We start from the raw sequence: 22,917 nt of genomic DNA, 5'->3' as shown, positions 1-22,917 counted from the left end.
GTTCTGTTAGCTACAGTACTGTAGGGTTGAGGCTGTGTTCTGTTAGCTACAGTACTGTAGGGGATGAGGCTGTGTTCTACTACAGTACTGTAGGTGTTGAGGCTGTGTTCTGCTACAGTACTGTAGGGTTGAGGCTGTGTTCTGTTAGCTACAGCACTGTAGGGGTTGAGGCTGTGTTCTGCTAGCTACAGTACTGTAGGGGTTGAGGCTGTGTTCTGCTAGCTACAGCACTGTAGGTGTTGAGGCTGTGTTCTGCTAGCTACAGTACTGTAGGGGTTGAAGCTATGTTCTGTAGGGGTTTAGGCTGTGTTCTGCTAGCTACAGTACTGTAGGGGTTGAGGCTGTGTTCTGTTAGCTACAGTACTGTAGGGTTGAGGCTGTGTTCTGTTAGCTACAGTACTGTAGGGGTTGAGGCTGTGTTCTGCTAGCTACAGTACTGTAGGGGATGAGGCTGTGTTCTGCTAGCTACAGTACTGTAGGGGTTGAGGCTGTGTTCTACTACAGTACTGTAGGTGTTGAGGCTGTATTCTGCTACAGTACTGTAGGGTTGAGGCTGTGTTCTGTTAGCTACAGCACTGTAGGGGTTGAGGCTGTGTTCTGCTAGCTACAGTACTGTAGGGGTTGAGGCTGTGTTCTGCTAGCTACAGCACTGTAGGTGTTGAGGCTGTGTTCTGCTAGCTACAGTACTGTAGGGGTTGAAGCTATGTTCTGTAGGGGTTTAGGCTGTGTTCTGCTACAGTACTGTAGGGGTTGAGGCTGTGTTCTGCTACAGTACTGTAGGGGATGAGGCTGTGTTCTGCTAGCTACAGTACTGTAGGGGTTGAGGCTGTGTTCTGCTAGCTACACTACTGTAGGGGTTTAGGCTGTGTTCTGCTACAGTACTGTAGGGGTTGAGGCTGTGTTCTGCTAGCTACAGTACTGTAGGGGTTGAGGCTGTGTTCTGCTAGCTACAGTACTGTAGGGTTGAGGCTGTGTTCTGCTAGCTACAGTACTGTAGGGGTTGAGGCTGTGTTCTGCTAGCTACAGTACTGTAGGGGTTGAGGCTGTGTTCTGTTAGCTACAGTACTGTAGGGGTTGAGGCTGTGTTCTGTTAGCTACAGTACTGTAGGGGTTGAGGCTGTGTTCTGCTAGCTACAGTACTGTAGGGGTTGAGGCTGTGTTCTGCTACAGTACTGTAGGGTTGAGGCTGTGTTCTGCTAGCTACAGTACTGTAGGGGTTGAGGCTGTGTTCTGCTAGCTACAGTACTGTAGGGGTTGAGGCTGTGTTCTGCTACAGTACTGTAGGGGTTTAGGCTGTGTTCTGTTAGCTACAGTACTGTAGGTGTTGAGGCTGTGTTCTGCTAGCTACAGTACTGTAGGGGTTGAGGCTGTGTTCTGTTAGCTACAGTACTGTAGGGGTTGAGGCTGTGTTCTGCTACAGTACTGTAGGGGTTGAGGCTGTGTTCTGCTAGCTACAGTACTGTAGGGTTGAGGCTGTGTTCTGCTAGCTACAGTACTGTAGGGGTTGAGGCTGTGTTCTGCTAGTTACAGTACTGTAGGGGTTGAGGCTGTGTTCTGCTACAGTACTGTAGGGGTTGAGGCTGTGTTCTGCTACAATACTGTAGGGTTGAGGCTGTGTTCTGTTAGCTACAGCACTGTAGGGGTTGAGGCTGTGTTCTGCTAGCTACAGTACTGTAGGGGATGAGGCTGTGTTCTGTTAGCTACTGTACTGTAGGGTTGAGGCTGTGTTCTGTTAGCTACAGTACTGTAGGGGATGAGGCTGTGTTCTGCTAGCTACAGTACTGTAGGGGTTGAGGCTGTGTTCTACTACAGTACTGTAGGTGTTGAGGCTGTGTTCTGTTAGCTACAGCACTGTAGGGGTTGAGGCTGTGTTCTGCTAGCTACAGTACTGTAGGGGTTGAGGCTGTGTTCTGCTAGCTACAGCACTGTAGGTGTTGAGGCTGTGTTCTGCTAGCTACAGTACTGTAGGGGTTGAAGCTATGTTCTGTAGGGGTTTAGGCTGTGTTCTGCTAGCTACAGTACTGTAGGGGTTGAGGCTGTGTTCTGTTAGCTACAGTACTGTAGGGTTGAGGCTGTGTTCTGTTAGCTACAGTACTGTAGGGGTTTAGGCTGTGTTCTGCTACAGTACTGTAGGGGTTGAGGCTGTGTTCTGCTAGCTACAGTACTGTAGGGTTGAGGCTGTGTTCTGCTAGCTACAGTACTGTAGGGGTTGAGGCTGTGTTCTGCTAGCTACAGTACTGTAGGGGTTGAGGCTGTGTTCTGTTAGCTACAGTACTGTAGGGGTTGAGGCTGTGTTCTGTTAGCTACAGTACTGTAGGGGTTGAGGCTGTGTTCTGCTAGCTACAGTACTGTAGGGGTTGAGGCTGTGTTCTGCTACAGTACTGTAGGGTTGAGGCTGTGTTCTGCTAGCTACAGTACTGTAGGGGTTGAGGCTGTGTTCTGCTACAGTACTGTAGGGGTTTAGGCTGTGTTCTGTTAGCTACAGTACTGTAGGTGTTGAGGCTGTGTTCTGCTAGCTACAGTACTGTAGGGGTTGAAGTGGTGTTCTGTTAGCTACAGTACTGTAGGGGTTGAGGCTGTGTTCTGCTACAGTACTGTAGGGGTTGAGGCTGTGTTCTGCTAGCTACAGTACTGTAGGGTTGAGGCTGTGTTCTGCTAGCTACAGTACTGTAGGGGTTGAGGCTGTGTTCTGCTAGCTACAGTACAGTAGGGGTTGAGGCTGTGTTCTGTTAGCTACAGTACTGTAGGGGTTGAGGCTGTGTTCTGCTAGCTACAGTACTGTAGGGGTTGAGGCTGTGTTCTGTTAGCTACAGTACTGTAGGGGTTGAGGCTGTGTTCTGTTAGCTACAGTACTGTAGGGGTTGAGGCTGTGTTCTGCTAGCTACAGTACTGTAGGGGTAGAAGCTATGTTCTGTAGGGGTTTAGGCTGTGTTTTGCTACAGTACTGTAGGGGTTTAGGCTGTGTTCTGCTACAGTACTGTAGGGGTTGAGGCTGTGTTCTGCTACAGTACTGTAGGTGTTGAGGCTGTGTTCTGCTAGCTACAGTACTGTAGGGTTGAGGCTGTGTTCTGCTACAGTACTGTAGGGGATGAGGCTGTGTTCTGCTACAGTACTGTAGGGGTTGAGGCTGTGTTCTGCTAGCTACACTACTGTAGGGGTTTAGGCTGTGTTCTGCTACAGTACTGTAGGGGTTGAGGCTGTGTTCTGCTAGCTACAGTACTGTAGGGGTTGAGGCTGTGTTCTGCTAGCTACAGTACTGTAGGGGTTGAGGCTGTGTTCTGCTACAGTACTGTAGGGGTTTAGGCTGTGTTCTGTTAGCTACAGTACTGTAGGTGTTGAGGCTGTGTTCTGCTAGCTACAGTACTGTAGGGGTTGAGGCTGTGTTCTGCTAGCTACAGTACTGTAGGGGTTGAGGCTGTGTTCTGCTAGCTACAGTACTGTAAGGGTTGAGGCTGTGTTATGCTACAGTACTGTAGGGGTTGAGGCTCAATTATGCTAGCTACAGTACTGTAGGGGTTGAGGCTGTGTTCTGCTAGTTACAGTACTGTAGGGGTTGAGGCTGTGTTCTGCTACAGTACTGTAGGGGTTGAGGCTCTGTTCTGCTAGTTACAGTACTGTAGGGGTTGAGGCTGTGTTCTGCTAGCTACAGTACTGTAGGGGTTGAGGCTGTGTTCTGCTAGCTACAGTACTGTAGGGGTTGAGGCTGTGTTCTGCTAGCTACAGTACTGTAAGGGTTGAGGCTGTGTTATGCTACAGTACTGTAGGGGTTGAGGCTCTGTTATGCTAGCTACAGTACTGTAGGGGTTGAGGCTGTGTTCTGCTAGTTACAGTACTGTAGGGGTTGAGGCTGTGTTCTGCTACAGTACTGTAGGGGTTGAGGCTCTGTTCTGCTAGTTACAGTACTGTAGGGGTTGAGGCTGTGTTCTGCTAGCTACAGTACTGTAGGGGTTGAGGCTGTGTTCTGCTAGCTACAGTACTGTAGGGTTGAGGCTGTGTTCTGCTAGCTACAGTACTGTAGGGGTTGAGGCTGTGTTCTGCTAGTTACAGTACTGTAGGGGTTGAGGCTGTGTTCTGCTACAGTACTGTAGGGGTTGAGGCTGTGTTCTGCTACAGTACTGTAGGGTTGAGGCTGTGTTCTGTTAGCTACAGCACTGTAGGGGTTGAGGCTGTGTTCTGCTAGCTACAGTACTGTAGGGGATGAGGCTGTGTTCTGTTAGCTACTGTACTGTAGGGTTGAGGCTGTGTTCTGTTAGCTACAGTACTGTAGGGGATGAGGCTGTGTTCTGCTAGCTACAGTACTGTAGGGGTTGAGGCTGTGTTCTACTACAGTACTGTAGGTGTTGAGGCTGTGTTCTGCTACAGTACTGTAGGGTTGAGGCTGTGTTCTGTTAGCTACAGCACTGTAGGGGTTGAGGCTGTGTTCTGCTAGCTACAGTACTGTAGGGGTTGAGGCTGTGTTCTGCTAGCTACAGCACTGTAGGTGTTGAGGCTGTGTTCTGCTAGCTACAGTACTTTAGGGGTTGAAGCTATGTTCTGTAGGGGTTTAGGCTGTGTTCTGCTAGCTACAGTACTGTAGGGGTTGAGGCTGTGTTCTGTTAGCTACAGTACTGTAGGGTTGAGGCTGTGTTCTGTTAGCTACAGTACTGTAGGTGTTGAGACTGTGTTCTGCTAGCTACAGTACTGTAGGGGATGAGGCTGTGTTCTGCTAGCTACAGTACTGTAGGGTTGAGGCTGTGTTCTGCTACAGTACTGTAGGGGATGAGGCTGTGTTCTGCTAGCTACAGTACTGTAGGGGTTGAGGCTGTGTTCTACTACAGTACTGTAGGTGTTGAGGCTGTGTTCTGCTAGCTACAGTACTGTAGGGTTGAGGCTGTGTTCTGCTACAGTACTGTAGGGGATGAGGCTGTGTTCTGCTAGCTACAGTACTGTAGGGGTTGAGGCTGTGTTCTGCTAGCTACACTACTGTTGGGGTTTAGGCTGTGTTCTGCTACAGTACTGTAGGGGTTGAGGCTGTGTTCTGCTAGCTACAGTACTGTAGGGTTGAGGCTGTGTTCTGCTAGCTACAGTACTGTAGGGGTTGAGGCTGTGTTCTGCTACAGTACTGTAGGGGTTTAGGCTGTGTTCTGTTAGCTACAGTACTGTAGGTGTTGAGGCTGTGTTCTGCTAGCTACAGTACTGTAGGGGTTGAAGTGGTGTTCTGTTAGCTACAGTACTGTAGGGGTTGAGGCTGTGTTCTGCTACAGTACTGTAGGGGTTGAGGCTGTGTTCTGCTAGCTACAGTACTGTAGGGTTGAGGCTGTGTTCTGCTAGCTACAGTACTGTAGGGGTTGAGGCTGTGTTCTGCTAGCTACAGTACAGTAGGGGTTGAGGCTGTGTTCTGTTAGCTACAGTACTGTAGGGGTTGAGGCTGTGTTCTGCTAGCTACAGTACTGTAGGGGTTGAGGCTGTGTTCTGTTAGCTACAGTACTGTAGGGGTTGAGGCTGTGTTCTGCTAGCTACAGTACTGTAGGGGTAGAAGCTATGTTCTGTAGGGGTTTAGGCTGTGTTCTGCTACAGTACTGTAGGGGTTTAGGCTGTGTTCTGCTACAGTACTGTAGGGGTTGAGGCTGTGTTCTGCTACAGTACTGTAGGTGTTGAGGCTGTGTTCTGCTAGCTACAGTACTGTAGGGTTGAGGCTGTGTTCTGCTACAGTACTGTAGGGGATGAGGCTGTGTTCTGCTACAGTACTGTAGGGGTTGAGGCTGTGTTCTGCTAGCTACACTACTGTAGGGGTTTAGGCTGTGTTCTGCTACAGTACTGTAGGGGTTGAGGCTGTGTTCTGCTAGCTACAGTACTGTAGGGGTTGAGGCTGTGTTCTGCTAGCTACAGTACTGTAGGGGTTGAGGCTGTGTTCTGCTACAGTACTGTAGGGGTTTAGGCTGTGTTCTGTTAGCTACAGTACTGTAGGTGCTGAGGCTGTGTTCTGCTAGCTACAGTACTGTAGGGGTTGAGGCTGTGTTCTGCTAGCTACAGTACTGTAGGGGTTGAGGCTGTGTTCTGCTAGCTACAGTACTGTAAGGGTTGAGGCTGTGTTATGCTACAGTACTGTAGGGGTTGAGGCTCTGTTATGCTAGCTACAGTACTGTAGGGGTTGAGGCTGTGTTCTGCTAGTTACAGTACTGTAGGGGTTGAGGCTGTGTTCTGCTACAGTACTGTAGGGGTTGAGGCTCTGTTCTGCTAGTTACAGTACTGTAGGGGTTGAGGCTGTGTTCTGCTAGCTACAGTACTGTAGGGGTTGAGGCTGTGTTCTGCTAGCTACAGTACTGTAGAGGTTGAGGCTGTGTTCTGCTAGCTACAGTACTTTAGAGGTTGAGGCTATGTTCTGCAGTATGAGTTAAGGCTAGGAGAGAGGAGATAGTGGTAGAGACTGTAAAATGATATACAGTATGAGCCGTGCAGAGCAGCACTCACTGCTTAAAGAGGGTCTTGGCAATCAGATAAGTAGCAGGTTGTGGTATGAAGAGATTGGTCTGGAGGGCAGAGAGGGGAGAGGCAGACATACAGGGGACTTTAACAACTAGTGGTATGAAGAGATTGGTCTGGAGAGAGGAGAGGCAGACTGTCACTATGAGATCTGACTGAAAGTCACGATGAGATCTGACTGAAAGTCACCTTGAGATCTGACTGAAAGTCACCTTGAGATCTGACTGAAAGTCACCTTGAGATCTGACTGAAAGTCACCTTGAGATTTGACTGAAAGTCACCTTGAGATTTGACTGAAAGTCAACATGAGATCTGACTGAAAGTCACCTTGAGATCTGACTGAAAGTCACCATGAGATCTGACGGAAAGTCACCATGAGATCTGACGGAAAGTCACCTTGAGATCTGACTGAAAGTCAACATGAGTTGTTACTATTTTCCACAGTAGGATTGGATAAAGCGTTTTTTGAAGATGAACAGTAAAACCATTTAAATCATCAATATCCTGTCTTAAGGCATCAAGATGTCAATCAAAAATCATAAATAAACATTATTTGTTAAAGAATACACAGAGGATTTCGACTAGCGCCAGATATAGAAGAGTCTTTAGACTAGCGCCAGATATAGAAGAGGATTTAGACTAGCGGCAGATATAGAAGAGGAGCTAGACTAGCGCCAGATATAGAAGAGTCTTTAGACTAGCGCCAGGTATAGAAGAGTCTTTAGACTAGCGCCAGATATAGAAGAGGATTTAGACTAGCGCCAGATATAGAAGAGGATTTAGACTAGCGCCAGATATAGAAGAGGTGTGGAATGTGGAAAAACCTTCATCAGGTTTTTCCACATTACCTGCATCTAATTCCTCAACCGATTTAATTTCCTTTTCACACATAATATTTTGATTTGTCAGTTATTTTCTAAACCTCTGTGATTTCTAAAGTAAGTCGCACATACAAATCTGAAGGTAAATCTAGGATGTACTGTAAATTTGATACAGAAGCCAGAAGACTGAGCTGTAATTCCTTCCACAGTGATCCATTCCTCCATCCCACATTCCCTGTAACATCCTTAACCCAAAGCTCTTAAACTAATGGCGTTGCCACCCTCCCAGGTTCCCTCCCAGGTCTGCTACTCATTACGTTGAGTTGAATCTCACACAGTTTCTACTGACTGATGAACAGAGAGTAGGGATCCAGGAGAAGAGATGTACGCCATCTTGAGAAGCTGGATATGTGGACCTAACATCAGTCTGGATTAGGATATGCCTCTCCTCTCCCCAGGTGGTGGCTGACTGTTGGATTAAAACATCATAGTATTGCTTACATCACATTCCACAAGGAATTAAACCCTCTACACTGTCATTCTGTTTTTAAGGAGGAGAGGAGAGAGGGAGGGGATACTAGAGTAAGAATAACATCTATATATGCAACTAGCATCTTTTGTTGCTCGACTGAGAATGTGCTGGAAGGAGGAAATAGCCTATTTCTACGTAGCATAATTACAAAGTCCCCTGCTGTTAACCAATCAACACCCTACTGCCACCAGACCTCCTGTTACCAATCAACACCCTACTACCACCAGACCTGCTGTTACCCAATCAACACCCTACTACCACCAGACCTGCTGTTAACCAATCAACACCCTACTGCCACCAGACCTCCTGTTACCCAATCAACTCCCTACTGCCACCAGACCTGCTGTTACCAATCAACACCCTACTACCACCAGACCTGCTGTTAACCAATCAAGACCCTACTACCACCAGACCTGCTGTTAACCAATCAAGACCCTACTACCACCAGACCTGCTGTTAACCAATCAACACCCTACTACCACCAGACCTGCTGTTAACCAATCAACACCCTACTACCACCAGACCTGCTGTTACCAATCAACACCCTACTACCACCAGACCTGCTGTTACCAATCAACACCCTACTGCCACCAGACCTCCTGTTACCCAATCAACACCCTACTACCACCAGACCTCCTGTTACCCAATCAACACCCTACTACCACCAGACCTCCTGTTACCCAATCAACACCCTACTACCACCAGACATGCTGTTACCAATCAATACCCTACTACCACCAGACCTGCTGTTAACCAATCAACACCCTACTGCCACCAGACCTGCTGTTACCCAATCAACACCCTACTACCACCAGACCTGCTGTTACCCAATCAACACCCTACAACCACCAGACCTGCTGTTAACCAATCAACACCCTACTACCACCAGACCTGCTGTTAACCAATCAACACCCTACTACCACCAGACCTGCTGTTACCCAATCAACACCCTACTGCCACCAGACCTCCTGTTACCCAATCAACTCCCTACTGCCACCAGACCTCCTGTTACCAATCAACACCCTACTACCACCAGACCTGCTGTTACCCAATCAACACCCTACTGCCACCAGACCTGCTGTTACCCAATCAACACCCTACTACCACCAGACCTCCTGTTACCCAATCAACACCCTACTGCCACCAGACCTGCTGTATCACCATTATCTCAAGTAACCTATCAACAAATACTGTACCTCTTACTGTCTCTAGCAATACTTTGTACTCCTGTAACCTCTAGACTAACTACCGCCAATACCCCTGCCCCAGTCAATACTATGTACCCCTGTAACCTCTAGACTAACTACCGCCAATACCCCTGCCCCAGTCAATACTATGTACCCCTGTAACCTCTAGACTAACTACCACCAATACCTCTTCCCCAGTCAATACTATGTACCCCTGACACCACTAGACTAACTACCACCAATACCCCTGCCTCTAGCAGTATATGTATACCCATGTTACCACTAGGCTATCCCTGGTTGTGATACAATATATTTGTACAATGCAGATTTGGTGTGGTGTCTCCATAACACTATTGTAATTATTTTTGTTCAGCTAAACTCTCTGTTGTAATACAACCAGTGTCAAATGTTGTATAAGTAGACTGTGTACAGGGCTTCAGTACCTCATTGCTGTAGCATGATTAGCTATGCTGGGACACAATAAAACAAACCATCGTCATAATAACACAACACTGGGAGTCTGAAGCGCGCCAAAAAATGGTACCCTATTCCCTACATAATGCACTTCTTTTGACCAGAACCTGGACTCTAGTCAAAACTAGTGCACTGTATAGGGAATAGGGTGCCATTTTGGATTCACAATCATCTGTAAAGAGAGTCAGTGGGGGTTGAGATGGCTAAACTGATTGGATATCACCATCCTGGGAGGCTCTGATCGTGTCCGATAAGGGTCCGGGCAGCTCGCGGCTGGGTTCTCCTTTTGTAGTCCGTAATAGTTTTCAAGCCCTGCCACATTTGACGAGCGTCAGAGTCGGTGTAGTAGGATTCAAACTTAGTCCTGTATTGACGCTTTGCCTGTTTGATGGTTCGTCTGAGGACATAGCGGGATTTCTGATAAGTGTCCAGATTAGTGTCCTGTTCCTTGAATGCAGCAGCTCTAGCTTTTAGCTCGGTGCGGATGTTGCCTGTAATCCATGCCTTCTGGTTGGGATATGTACAGTACCAGTCAATAGTTTGGACACATCCACTAAATCAAGGGTTTTTCTGTATTCTGACTATTTTCTACATTGTAGAATAACAGTGAAGACATCAAAACTATGAAATAACACATATGGAATCATGAAGAAACCAAAAAAGTGTTAAACAAATCCAAATATATTTTAGATTTTAGATTCTTGTGTAGCCACCCAGTTTTGATGGCATCTATTAAAAGAGAGAGATCCCATCAGCTTTCTATAGGCTAGGCCTACTGTATGTAACGGCTTTCTTCTATCTCCTCCTCGGACGAGGAGGTGTAGCAAGGATCGGACCAAAATACAGCGTGGCTATTGAATAATAAAGAAACACGAACTTACAAAAACAATAAACGTCATGTGACCGAAACAGCCCTATCTGGTGCAAACACAAAGACAGGAACAATCACCCACGAAAACACTCACAGAATATGGCTGCCTAAATATGGTTCCCAATCAGAGACAACGATAATCACCTGACTCTGATTGAGAACCGCCTCAGGCAGCCATAGACTACGTAGACACCCCACAAAACCCCTAAGACAAAAAAACACCACAATAACCCATGTCACACCCTGGCCTGACCAAATAATTAAAGAAAACACAAAATACTAAGACCAAGGCGTGACACTGTATTTATTTCTTAACTTTCCTAATATTAAGTACATTGCTTATCTTTACAACAGGAGTATAGCCTACCTCACTGGCATGAAAGTCAACCATGGGAAAAGTGTCCTCTTTTCGCTTTAAGTGCATAGAGGACATGTGTTTTCCCCATGCCCCTGTTTCGAGACAGGGGCATGACAATGGTCCATTCTAAATGAAAACAAAGTTCACAAATATGTTATTTAGCATACGGTATGTAAAGATTAGATTAAATCAAGGATAGTCTGATGGGTGACAATAATATCACTAGTGAATTATATATTATCCCAGCTTGTGTGCAATAAGGCAAGAAACATTGCATTCCTTTTTTTTCAAGTCTCACACCGTTTGTAGCCTAGCCTATATGTTTTAATAAGGTTTGTTTAACAACTGAAGTGGCCAAATAACTTTAACATTTTTAAGCACATTAGTCCGCTTTACAATTGGTGTAGAGCCAAACTGGTATACATAAACAGCGCGTGAGTATAAAGTTTGGGGAAGTTAATTTTCACCATAAAAATCCATCTTTATAATAAAAGCATTACATGCATAGTCACATTTGCGGTCACTTTTGATAATGTTGTTTGTCTGCTAATTGATAGCATTTTGGAAAATTTGCGCTTATGGCCTACTGCTGTGTCTGCGTTGCTCTGCTTATAATGTGACGGAAATAGCCTAATAGTTTATCAACATTTTAAGCTAAACGTTCAGCGCTGTTGTCAGCCTCATTGCCTTTAAAAAAATGTTTTTATGTTAACGGTTATATTCATTTGGGATCTATCGCATCTCACAACTGTCCCAGACTATGCTTGAATATTTATTTCTAGCACAGAATAGAATAAGGTCAACTTTGTACTATGGGGGAAAGGAGATTGACAAATTGATTGGCTAGTGCTTTTGCTATTGAGTAGGACTCATCATCTTGCTGGTTTATCAATATGTTTATGAATATGTTTATCAATACGTTTATCAATACGTTTATCAATATCTTTATCAATATGTGCCTCGGAACGCCCACAGTTGGGTCCCCGATGTGTCTGTCTTCACTTGTAGCCTGTGAGAACCCAGGACCCAATCACGTAACGGGCATTGTCTAATAAGAATTGAGATATCTGAGAGAGCCATGTGAGTGAGAGGTGCATCGGAGCACGCAGCATGGAGAAGGGAATTATAATTATTAGATTCATCCCAAGGACACAACATCCACTGGCCACTAAAGGCATGGATTTTTTTAGGGGGAATTACGGCCCCACAAAGGGAAAGCCGCCGATAATTACAGCCTTTGTCAAATAGTGAATGAGAGACTGATGAGTTGTGTACAGCCTGCCCAAAAAACAAAGCAGAGCTCATGACTTTCATGCCCCTTTTTTCAAATCACCATTAGAGTTGCATCATGCAGCCTTAGAATGTATTAAACATCAAACATACAGCCCAACATTTGTATCACTACTAAAGTTGCATAAAAAGCTCATAATGAAGCATATAGTTGTACCTGTTTCTTTGTTATCCAATCAACACAGAATAGCAGAACTCCCTCAGAAATCATTTGGAGAAAATATCCTTTCTATTTGATTTGGCTTTGTTCAATTGTATTCTTCATTACCATAAAATAATATAAAATAATGCCACAGAATTCAAAGCAAATCTAGTCTGCTAAATGAACTAGTGTAACCCACAGCCATATGGCATAGCCAGATCAAATCAAATTTGACTTGTCACATACACATGGTTAGCAGATGTTAATGCTAGTGTTGCGAAATGCTTGTGCTTCTAGTTCCGACAATGCAGTCATAACCAAAGTGTAATCTAGCTAACAATTCCAAAACTCCTACCTTATAGACACAAGTGTAAGGGGATAAAGAATATGTACATGAAGATATATGAATGAGTGATGGTACAGAGCGGCATAGGCAAGATACAGTAGATGGTATTGAGTACAGTATATACATATGAGATGAGTATGTAAACAAAGTGGCTAGTGATACATGTATTACATAAGGATGCAGTAGATGATATAGAGTACAGTATATACGTATACATATGAGATGAATAATGTAGGGTATGTAAACATTATATTAGGTAGCATTGTTTAAAGTGGCTAGTGATATATTTTACATAATTTCCCATCAATTCCCATTATTAAAGTGGCTGGAGTTGAGTCAGTGTGTTGGCAGCAGCCACTCAATGTTAGTGGTGGCTGTTTAACAGTCTGATGGCCTTGAGATAGAAGCAGTTTTTCAGTCTCTCGGTCCCTGCTTTGATGCACCTGTACTGACCTCGCCTTCTGGATGATAGCGGGGTGAACAGGCAGTGGCTCAGGTGGTTGTTGTCCTTGATGATCTTTATGGCCTTCCTGTGACATCGGGTGGTGTAGGTGTCCTGGAGGGCAGGTAGTTTGCCCCCGGTGATGCGTTGTGCAGACCTCACTACCCTCTGGAGAGCCTTACGGTTGTGGGCGGAGCAGTTGCCGTACCAGGCGGTGATACAGCCCGCCAGGATGCTCTCGATTGTGCATCTGCAGAAGTTTGTGAGTGCTTTTGGTGACAAGCCGAATTTCTTCAGCCTCCTGAGGTTGAAGAGGCGCTGCTGCGCCTTCTTCACGATGCTGTCTGTGTGGGTGGACCAATTCAGTTCGTCTGTGATGTGTACGCCGAGGAACTTAAAACTTACTACCCTCTCCACTACTGTTCCATCGATGTGGATAGGGGGGTGTTCCCTCTGCTGTTTCCTGAAGTCCACAATCATCTCCTTAGTTTTGTTGACGTTGAGTGTGAGGTTATTTTCCTGACACCACACACCGAGGGCCCTCACCTCCTCCCTGTAGGCCGTCTCGTCGTTGTTGGTAATCAAGCTTACCACTCTTGTGTCGTCCGCAAACTTGATGATTGAGTTGGAGGCGTGCGTGGCCACGCAGTCGTGGGTGAACAGGGAGTACAGGAGAGGGCCTAGCATAAGGACAAGTCAGAGCTATTCAGTTCTTCTGAAATAAACTTAACTTTTTAAATACATTTTCTTCATATCCGGTTTCTATAGACCTATAGATACTGTCATGTCTTTACTATCATTAAACTGAAGACGTTGTTTTTATCAAAGATTCTCTGTAATTAGTTACTCGATTAAACTGATTAACTGTAATTAACTAGGAAGTCGGGGCACCAAGGAATGTATTCAGATTACAAAGTTATAATTTCCCAATATAACCTTTCAGATATTTTCATATCTGATCAATAGCCTTCTGATTAATGAATTATTTACTTTACCTCACGTTAGTCTCATACCAAACGTCGTAAATTGTTGGTTATCTGCACGAACCCAGTCTTCACTATGAGTCATCCATACATCAATTGTCTTAAATCATTTATTTATTACTAACTAAGTAATTCACAGAAATGCATAAACAAACAAACAAAGATAAATGTAATGAGAAGGAAATGCCCCCCCTTTGTCTAACAAGCCGCCATGCCGGTTCAGCCCACTAGGGCACATCCTCCTATCATTACATTTACCTTTGTTTGTTTGTCGACCAATAAGTCACTACATAGTGCTAATTATAACAATTCAAATGCTAATCCTTTACACATTCGAACGCTCACACATTCGGGAACAATTGTAATCAATATATATATTTACGCTCAGTGTGTCGTCTTGATCGCTGGTGAAAAGTCTTTCTTTTGTAGAATGCTCCGTCTCTCTTCCTCTGTCTTGGTTAGAGGGGATAGTTCAAATGTTTTGGCGGTTGTCGTTCTTCGCGTTCAATGATACCGAATTCCTGGCTGCAGACTAGTAATTAGTATCAAAGACTTGTTCTCATTCTGTCGGTATCGATAGAATTTAACCACGTGGTATGGTTAAAAAGATTCAGCAATGGTCTACACCTTTAGCCATCTCCGAGTGGAGGAAAAACATGGTCTCCTGATCATTTCTCAAAGTTGGGTTTTATTCGGAATGGCAGAAAAGGGCTGTCCCAGGATGTCTGACCCTAACTGGGCTCAGGGGCGGTCCAGGATGTCTGACCCTAACTGGGCTCAGGGGCGATCCAGGATGTCTGACCCTAACTGGGCTCAGGGGCGGTCCTCTGATTTAGTTCAAATCAAAAGGGAATTGTATTTTTCTTCATTAAACTGTTGGTCAACAATCATATTACACAATTATACAAACAGTATCATACCCACTCATTCATCTTATACAACAATTAGATGTAAACCTCATATTTGAGGCTATTATATAAACAGTGTTATGGTAATGTGGCCACACCGTCTCGCTTGAGCTTCCCAAGTTGTTCCAAACGGACCAGTTCGTAGCTGGACTCTTCACCGATCTTTTACACTTTGTCTGGAACATGAAATTTGTTTGTACCTCAAGCCCTGTGAGGTGAAAGGATTTCAATTGTCTCCATGAAAAACTACTCTCTATAACTGTGTGTCCATGAGGTCTTCTCAGGAATTTACGACCTCTGACCACAGCAGCCTAGGGAGGAAAGGGGGGGGGGGGGGGTTGCTATACTGAAAGAGGCCAACATCATGACACCTGTCTAAAATAAATCATGGATTTATTGTGATGGTGTAGGCTATATTGCATGGATTTATTAGACTTTTTAAAATGTAGATGTTCTAAAGGTCTGCATCGGTGGCTTGTAGGCTGAGTGGAAGCCAGGAGATGCTAAATGTATTTATATAAATTAACGGTCAATTACCGTGAGACCGACGGTTATTTGCTTGACAATCACCGACTGACAAAATGTGATGAACACCACAGAGGAGGGAATCCAGAATCAGAGGAGAAGAAAACAAAATTTTTGTGGGCGTATGGCCATAACAATTAGCCATGTTGACAGATCACAGAAACTATGAGAAATGTGTTTGTCAAAATACATCTATCATGTTATGTGTACAGAGATAAAAAGACGCTGCTTTAAAATTACGACACAGAAACACAATAGAGGTCACATCAATCACAGTGAATGATTTGTATAATATTAGTCCATCAGAGGTCACATGGTGATCCCATTAACCCTTCTTCTCGACTAAATCACTCCGAAATGGGAAGATTTGAGACAAAAATTACCATATGGTTAATACCATCCGGGATTCATTTATTCATTATTGAGACTGATTGCTCTTGGGGAAAGACATTTTAAGGGAAAATTCAAGTCAGAAAATTCCAAAGTATAAAAAGTATACAGTCTTTATAGCTGATGGTGTCCCTACAGCCTTTATAGCTGATGGTGTCCCTACAGCCTTTATAGCTGATGGTGTCCCTATAGCCTTTATAGCTGATGGTGTCCCTACAGCCTTTATAGATGGTGTCCCTATAGCCCTTTAAGATGATGGTGTCCCTACAGCCTTTGTAGATGATGGTGTCCCTACAGCCTTTATAGCTGATGGTGTCCCTACAGCCTTTATAGCTGATGGTGTCCCTACAGCCTTTATAGCTGATGGTGTCCCTATAGCCTTTATAGCTGATGGTGTCCCTATAGCCTTTATAGCTGATGGTGTCCCTACAGCCTTTATAGATGGTGTCCCTATAGCCTTTATAGCTGATGGTGTCCCTACAGCCTTTATAGATGGTGTCCCTATAGCCTTTATAGCTGATGGTGTCCCTATAGCCTTTATAGATGATGGTGTCCCTACAGCCTTTATAGCTGAGTGTCCCTACAGCCTTTATAGCTGATGGTGTCCCTACAGCCTTTATAGCTGATGGTGTCCCTATAGCCTTTATAGATGATGGTGTCCCTATAGCCTTTATAGCTGATGGTGTCCCTACAGCCTTTATAGCTGATGGTGTCCCTACAGCCTTTATAGCTGATGGTGTCCCTACAGCCTTTATAGCTGATGGTGTCCCTACAGCCTTTATAGCTGATGGTGTCCCTACAGCCTTTATAGCTGATGGTGTCCCTATAGCCTTTATAGCTGATGGTGTCCCTACAGCCTTTATAGCTGATGGTGTCCCTATAGCCCTTTAAGCTGATGGTGTCCCTACAGCCTTTATAGCTGATGGTGTCCCTACAGCCTTTATAGCTGATGGTGTCCCTACAGCCTTTATAGCTGATGGTGTCCCTACAGCCTTTATAGCTGATGGTGTCCCTATAGCCTTTATAGCTGATGGTGTCCCTACAGCCTTTATAGCTGATGGTGTCCCTATAGCCCTTTAAGCTGATGGTGTCCCTACAGCCTTTATAGCTGATGGTGTCCCTATAGCCTTTATAGCTGATGGTGTCCCTACAGCCTTTATAGCTGATGGTGTCCCTATAGCCCTTTAAGCTGATGGTGTCCCTACAGCCTTTATAGCTGATGGTGTCCCTACAGCCTTTATAGCTGATGGTGTCCCTATAGCCTTTATAGCTGATGGTGTCCCTACAGCCTTTATAGATGGTGTCCCTATAGCCCTTTAAGATGATGGTGTCCCTACAGCCTTTATAGATGATGGTGTCCCTATAGCCCTTTAAGATGATGGTGTCCCTACAGCCTTTATAGCTGATGGTGCCCCTACAGTCTTTATAGCTGATGGTGTCCCTACAGTCTTTATAGCTGACGGTGTCCCTACAGCCTTTATAGCTGATGGTGTCCCTATAGCCTTTATAGCTAAACTGACACCATCAGCTACTGTCATTCCTGTGGAACACTTGGCACACATCTCTGATCCCTTTTTGTAATACATTTGGGAATTACATTTGAGGCTGTGTTAGTCAGTTTTTCATATGTTTGTCAGCTGGTTTATTTCTCAATTGTCAGGATAGTGGAAAGAGGATAGATGGAGTATCTACTACAGTTGTTAAACTGGCTTCTCTTTCTGTCTGCCGGGATTCTCTGGTGTCTCCTCTCTAGGGACACTACATCTCTCTGGTGTCTCCTCTCTAGGGGTACTACATCTCTCTGGTGTCTCCTCTCTAGGGGCAATACATCTCTCTGGTGTCTCCTCTCTAGGGACACTACATCTCTCTGGTGTCTCCTCTCTAGGGACACTACATCTCTCTGGTGTCTCCTCTCTAGGGACACTACATCTCTCTGGTGTCTCCTCTCTAGGGACACTACATCTCTCTGGCGTCTCCTCTCTAGGGACACTACATCTCTCTGGTGTCTCCTCTCTAGGGGCACTACATCTCTCTGGTGTCTCCTCTCTAGGGACACTACATCTCTCTGGTGTCTCCTCTCTAGGGGCAATACATCTCTCTGGTGTCTCCTCTCTAGGGACACTACATCTCTCTGGTGTCTCCTCTCTAGGGGCACTACATCTCTCCATGGTAATTGAGGTTTGAAGCCCAGGATGATTGTGTTATAGTGTACTGCCACCAGTTACCTCATATCACTGGATACCACAGCTTTATACGAGAACACAAAGGGAGGGTTGAACCTCTATCTCTTCTCTTGGGCTGAGCCTCTGTCTCTGTTAAATGTCAAACTCAGCCAAGTGGTAGCCTGTTGGACCTGCTGGTATTCAAGGCCCTTCCACTGACAGCAGAGATGGGAGGGGAGGATGGCTCTTAATAATGTCTGGAATGGAGTGAATGGAATGGTATCCAACACACAATGTTTTTGATACCATTCCATTCATTCCTTTCCAGCAGGGGCAGACTTAGTGATTTGGAGGCTCTAGGCAGAGGCAAGTCTGATACCAACTTTGTATTTGTAGTCAACTTCATTGTGAAGTTATTGGCGGTCACTAAGAGACAGATAAACATCTTGATTCTATGTTTAACAGAGATCTTTTTACGCTGTAAAGAAAATACTAATCTAACGACCATAGCCGCTGAATAAAAAAATTAATTGTGTAATTTGTTGAAGTTTGTTTTTACTTCCAAAAATATTCTTAACGTCTAGTATATGATTGTGTCATTTGTTGACGTTCTAATGCACTGTTGGGGTGGCGGGTAGCCTAGTGGTTAGAACGTTGGACTAGTAACCGAAAGGTTGCAAGTTCAAATCCTCAGAGCTGACAAGGTCTGTTGTTCTGAGTTTGAGTAATCCACTCGTTCAGCAGATAGGAATCTGAATATCTACCCCTGAACTTTGTTTCAACAATTCAGAATATGTTTTGCTTTCTGTCTTCATCTAGCGAGCATACACAAATTTCCAAGACTGTATCCTTCTACTAAAACTGTTATTACTTATTCGTTTTTGAAGTTACAAGCCTGAAACCTTGAACATAGACTGCTGACACCCTGTGGAAGCCAAAGGAATTGCATCCAGGGAGCAAATGTTCAATATGACCTTTCTCTTGCATTTCTAGGAGGATAGTCTCTCTCAAAACAAATCTAGTTGTTTTTCTTTGTATCTCCTACCCTATCTATTGTATCTCCTACCCTATCTTTGTTTCTCCTACCCTATCTATTGTGTTATATTGCGTTATATTATCCTACAAACGTCAAGGTGTTTTCTTTCCAATGGTTCAAATTATATGCATATCCTGGCTTCCTGGCTTCCTGGCTTCAGGGCCTGAGCTACAGGCAGTTTACTTTGGGCACGCCAATTCAGACAAGAAATTGAGAAAAAAGGGGCCTAGCCCTAAGAAGTTCAGGGTCGTTGTGTCCACCTCGATCAAATTCTAGACGTCAGATTAAAACAAGACTATAGCTTCCATAAAGTGACCATTGGAATTAAAACATGAGTTTGTAGATGGAACAGTTTTAAAAAATGTAAAATTTTGTTCCTCTCACGTGCCCATTTCTGTCCATTACAGAACCAACGATGTGCTATCTTTTCTAGCGTTTCTGACAATGATAACATATTCTTCAGCCAAAGAAAATAAAGGAAATCACCATGCCTATTCCACCCACGCTCTACTAAGGTTTTCCAGCACACAGCTTTGACCTAATACAGTACCTACAGTATGTTGGTCTATTGTACTTCAAACAATGTGTATGCAGGTTACTTAAGATTCAAACTTATTTTCTGCTTCTATGTAGATCAGTAGTTTATACTGTATGTACAGTAACAAAAGGAAAACAACTTTCTACCACCGAAAAGACAATGTGTCACTTGTGACACAAAACAGTCATGTTTCATGTGGATCAGACACACTGCTTACTGGTTTGATACTTGGCCACAGGGTTCTCTGTCCAGATTGCTGACCAATGATGCTGAAGCACATGGGGGTCTGTCCAGATTGCTGACCGTGGTGCTGAGTAGAGCAGATACATAATGTACATTAAATCTATCATCCTCAGATTTCTGGCCGTCTCAGGGATACATATTGGAAAGAATCCCAAAAGGCAGCCTATTCCATTTATAGGGCCCTTGTCGAATAGGGCTCTGGTCAAAATTGGTGCACTATGTAGGGAACAGGGTACCATTAGGGATGTGTACATTGGCTCTGGTGTGATCACTAAGCTGCTCCTCCGTCAGACTATTGGGTTTCTACTCATATCAAGTTTCTCTCTAAACAGTCAATATGCTCTAAATGGAGGTCGGCCGAATGGCTAAATCACCCTGAATGCAGGTACTTGCTGTAAACCTCATTATGATGCTTCTGCATTTTGTTAGAGAAGAGACTTTGTGTTAGAGGAGACATCCCAAATTACAACCTATTCACGATATAGTACATTACTCTTGACCAGGGCCCATAGGGACAGTCCTTACTCTTGACCAGGGCCCATGGGGACAGTCCTTACTCTTGACCAGGGCCCATGGGGACAGTCCTTACTCTTGACCAGGGCCCATGGGGACAGTCCTTACTCTTGACCATGGCCCACGGGGACAGTAATTACTCTTGACCAGGGCCCACGGGGACAGTAGTTACTCTTGACCAGGGCCCATAGTGACAGTCATTACTCTTGACCATGGCCCATGGGGACAGTAATTACTCTTGACCAGGGCCCATAGGGACAGTAGTTACTCTTGACCAGGGCCCATAGGGACAGTCATTACTCTTGACCAGGGCCCATGGGGACAGTAGTTACTCTTGACCAGGGCCCATGGAGACAGTCATTACTCTTGACCAGGGCCCACAGGGACAGTCAATACTCTTGACCAGGGCACATAGGGACAGTCATTACTCTTGACCAGGGCCCATGGGGACAGTCATTACACTTGACCAGGGCCCATGGGGACAGTCATTACACTTGACCAGGGCCCATGGGGACAGTCATTACTCTTGACCAGGGCCCATAGGGACAGTAGTTACTCTTGACCAGGGCCCATAGGGACAGTCATTACTCTTGACCAGGGCCCATGGGGACAGTAGTTACTCTTGACCAGGGCCCATGGAGACAGTCATTACTCTTGACCAGGGCCCACAGGGACAGTCATTACTCTTGACCAGGGCACATAGGGACAGTCATTACTCTTGACCAGGGCCCATGGGGACAGTCATTACACTTGACCAGGGCCCATGGGGACAGTCATTACACTTGACCAGGGCCCATGGGGACAGTCATTACTCTTGACCAGGGCCCATAGGGACAGTAGTTACTCTTGACCAGTGCCCATAGGGACAGTCGTTACTCTTGACCAGGGCCCATGGGGAAAGTCATTAGTCTTGACCAGGGCCCATAAAGACAGTCATTACTCTTGACCAGGGCCCATGGGGACAGTAGTTACTCTTGACCAGGGCCCATAGGGGCAGTAGTTATTCTTGACCAGGGCCCAGAGGGACAGTAGTTACTCTTGACCAGGGCCCATAGGGGCAGTAGTTATTCTTGACCAGGGCCCAGAGGGACAGTAGTTACTCTTGACCAGGGCCCATGGGGACAGTCATTACTCTTGACCAGGGCCCATAGGGACAGTCATTACTCTTGACCAGGGCCCATAGGGACTGTCATTACTCTTGACCAGGGCCCATGGGGACAGTCATTACTCTTGACCAGGGCCCATGGGGACAGTCATTACTCTTGACCAGGGCCCATGGGGACAGTCATTACTCTTGACCAGGGCCCATGGAGACAGTCGTTACTCTTGAAAGGGGCCCATAGGGCCTGTCATTACCCTTAACCAGGGCCCATGGGAACAGTCATTACTCTTGACCAGGGCCCATGGGGACAGTAGTTACTCTTGACCAGGGCCCATGGAGACAGTCATTACTCTTGACCAGGGCCCATAGGGACAGTAGTTACTCTTGACCAGGGCCCATAGGGACAGTCATTACTCTTGACCAGGGCCCATGGGGACAGTAGTTACTCTTGACCAGGGCCCATGGAGACAGTCATTACTCTTGACCAGGGCCCACAGGGACAGTCATTACTCTTGACCAGGGCACATAGGGACAGTCATTACTCTTGACCAGGGCCCATGGGGACAGTCATTACACTTGACCAGGGCCCATGGGGACAGTCATTACACTTGACCAGGGCCCATGGGGACAGTCATTACTCTTGACCAGGGCCCATAGGGACAGTAGTTACTCTTGACCAGTGCCCATAGGGACAGTCGTTACTCTTGACCAGGGCCCATGGGGAAAGTCATTAGTCTTGACCAGGGCCCATAAAGACAGTCATTACTCTTGACCAGGGCCCATGGGGACAGTAGTTACTCTTGACCAGGGCCCATAGGGACTGTCATTACTCTTGACCAGGGCCCATGGGGACAGTCATTACTCTTGACCAGGGCCCATGGGGACAGTCATTACTCTTGACCAGGGCCCATGGAGACAGTCGTTACTCTTGAAAGGGGCCCATAGGGCCTGTCATTACCCTTAACCAGGGCCCATGGGAACAGTCATTACTCTTGACCAGGGCCCATGGGGACAGTAGTTACTCTTGACCAGGGCCCATGGAGACAGTCATTACTCTTGACCAGGGCCCACAGGGACAGTCAATACTTTTGACCAGGGCACATAGGGACAGTCATTACTCTTGACCAGGGCCCATGGGGACAGTCATTACTCTTGACCAGGGCACATGGGGACAGTCATTACTCTTGAACAGGGCCCATGGGGACAGTCCGAGTGAACCACAGCAGCTCAGCTGTCTCTCCCTGATGAGACCATTTGATTATTCATTAGTATTTTCTGCCATTATTCTGTCATTTTGTAAATGTTCATGAAATTTGAGCCTGATGATTTTAATAGTAAATGGTCCTGTTTTCCAATCTAAGATATCGAAGTCAAATCACATATTATTGCAGGTGAAGCTAAACATTTCTCGTGGACAGTTGAAACGGTGAAAATCTGTCAAGGCTCACGTAGATTTGTTTGATTACATGCAGCAGTAGTTCCTGGTTTTGGGTTTACCTCATTGATTATTTGGACAAATCAGGATTAGGCGAAGGCGATGCTTAAACTGGTGCATTGACTTTCAAGCCTGTGTGCAGATTAAAAAATATATC

Source organism: Oncorhynchus kisutch, linkage group LG23 (genome assembly GCF_002021735.2).
Source record: "Oncorhynchus kisutch isolate 150728-3 linkage group LG23, Okis_V2, whole genome shotgun sequence".
In the NCBI taxonomy this organism is placed as follows: domain Eukaryota; kingdom Metazoa; phylum Chordata; class Actinopteri; order Salmoniformes; family Salmonidae; genus Oncorhynchus; species Oncorhynchus kisutch.
The sequence above is the reverse complement of the archived record's forward strand: the minus strand, read 5'-3'. Positions refer to the sequence as shown.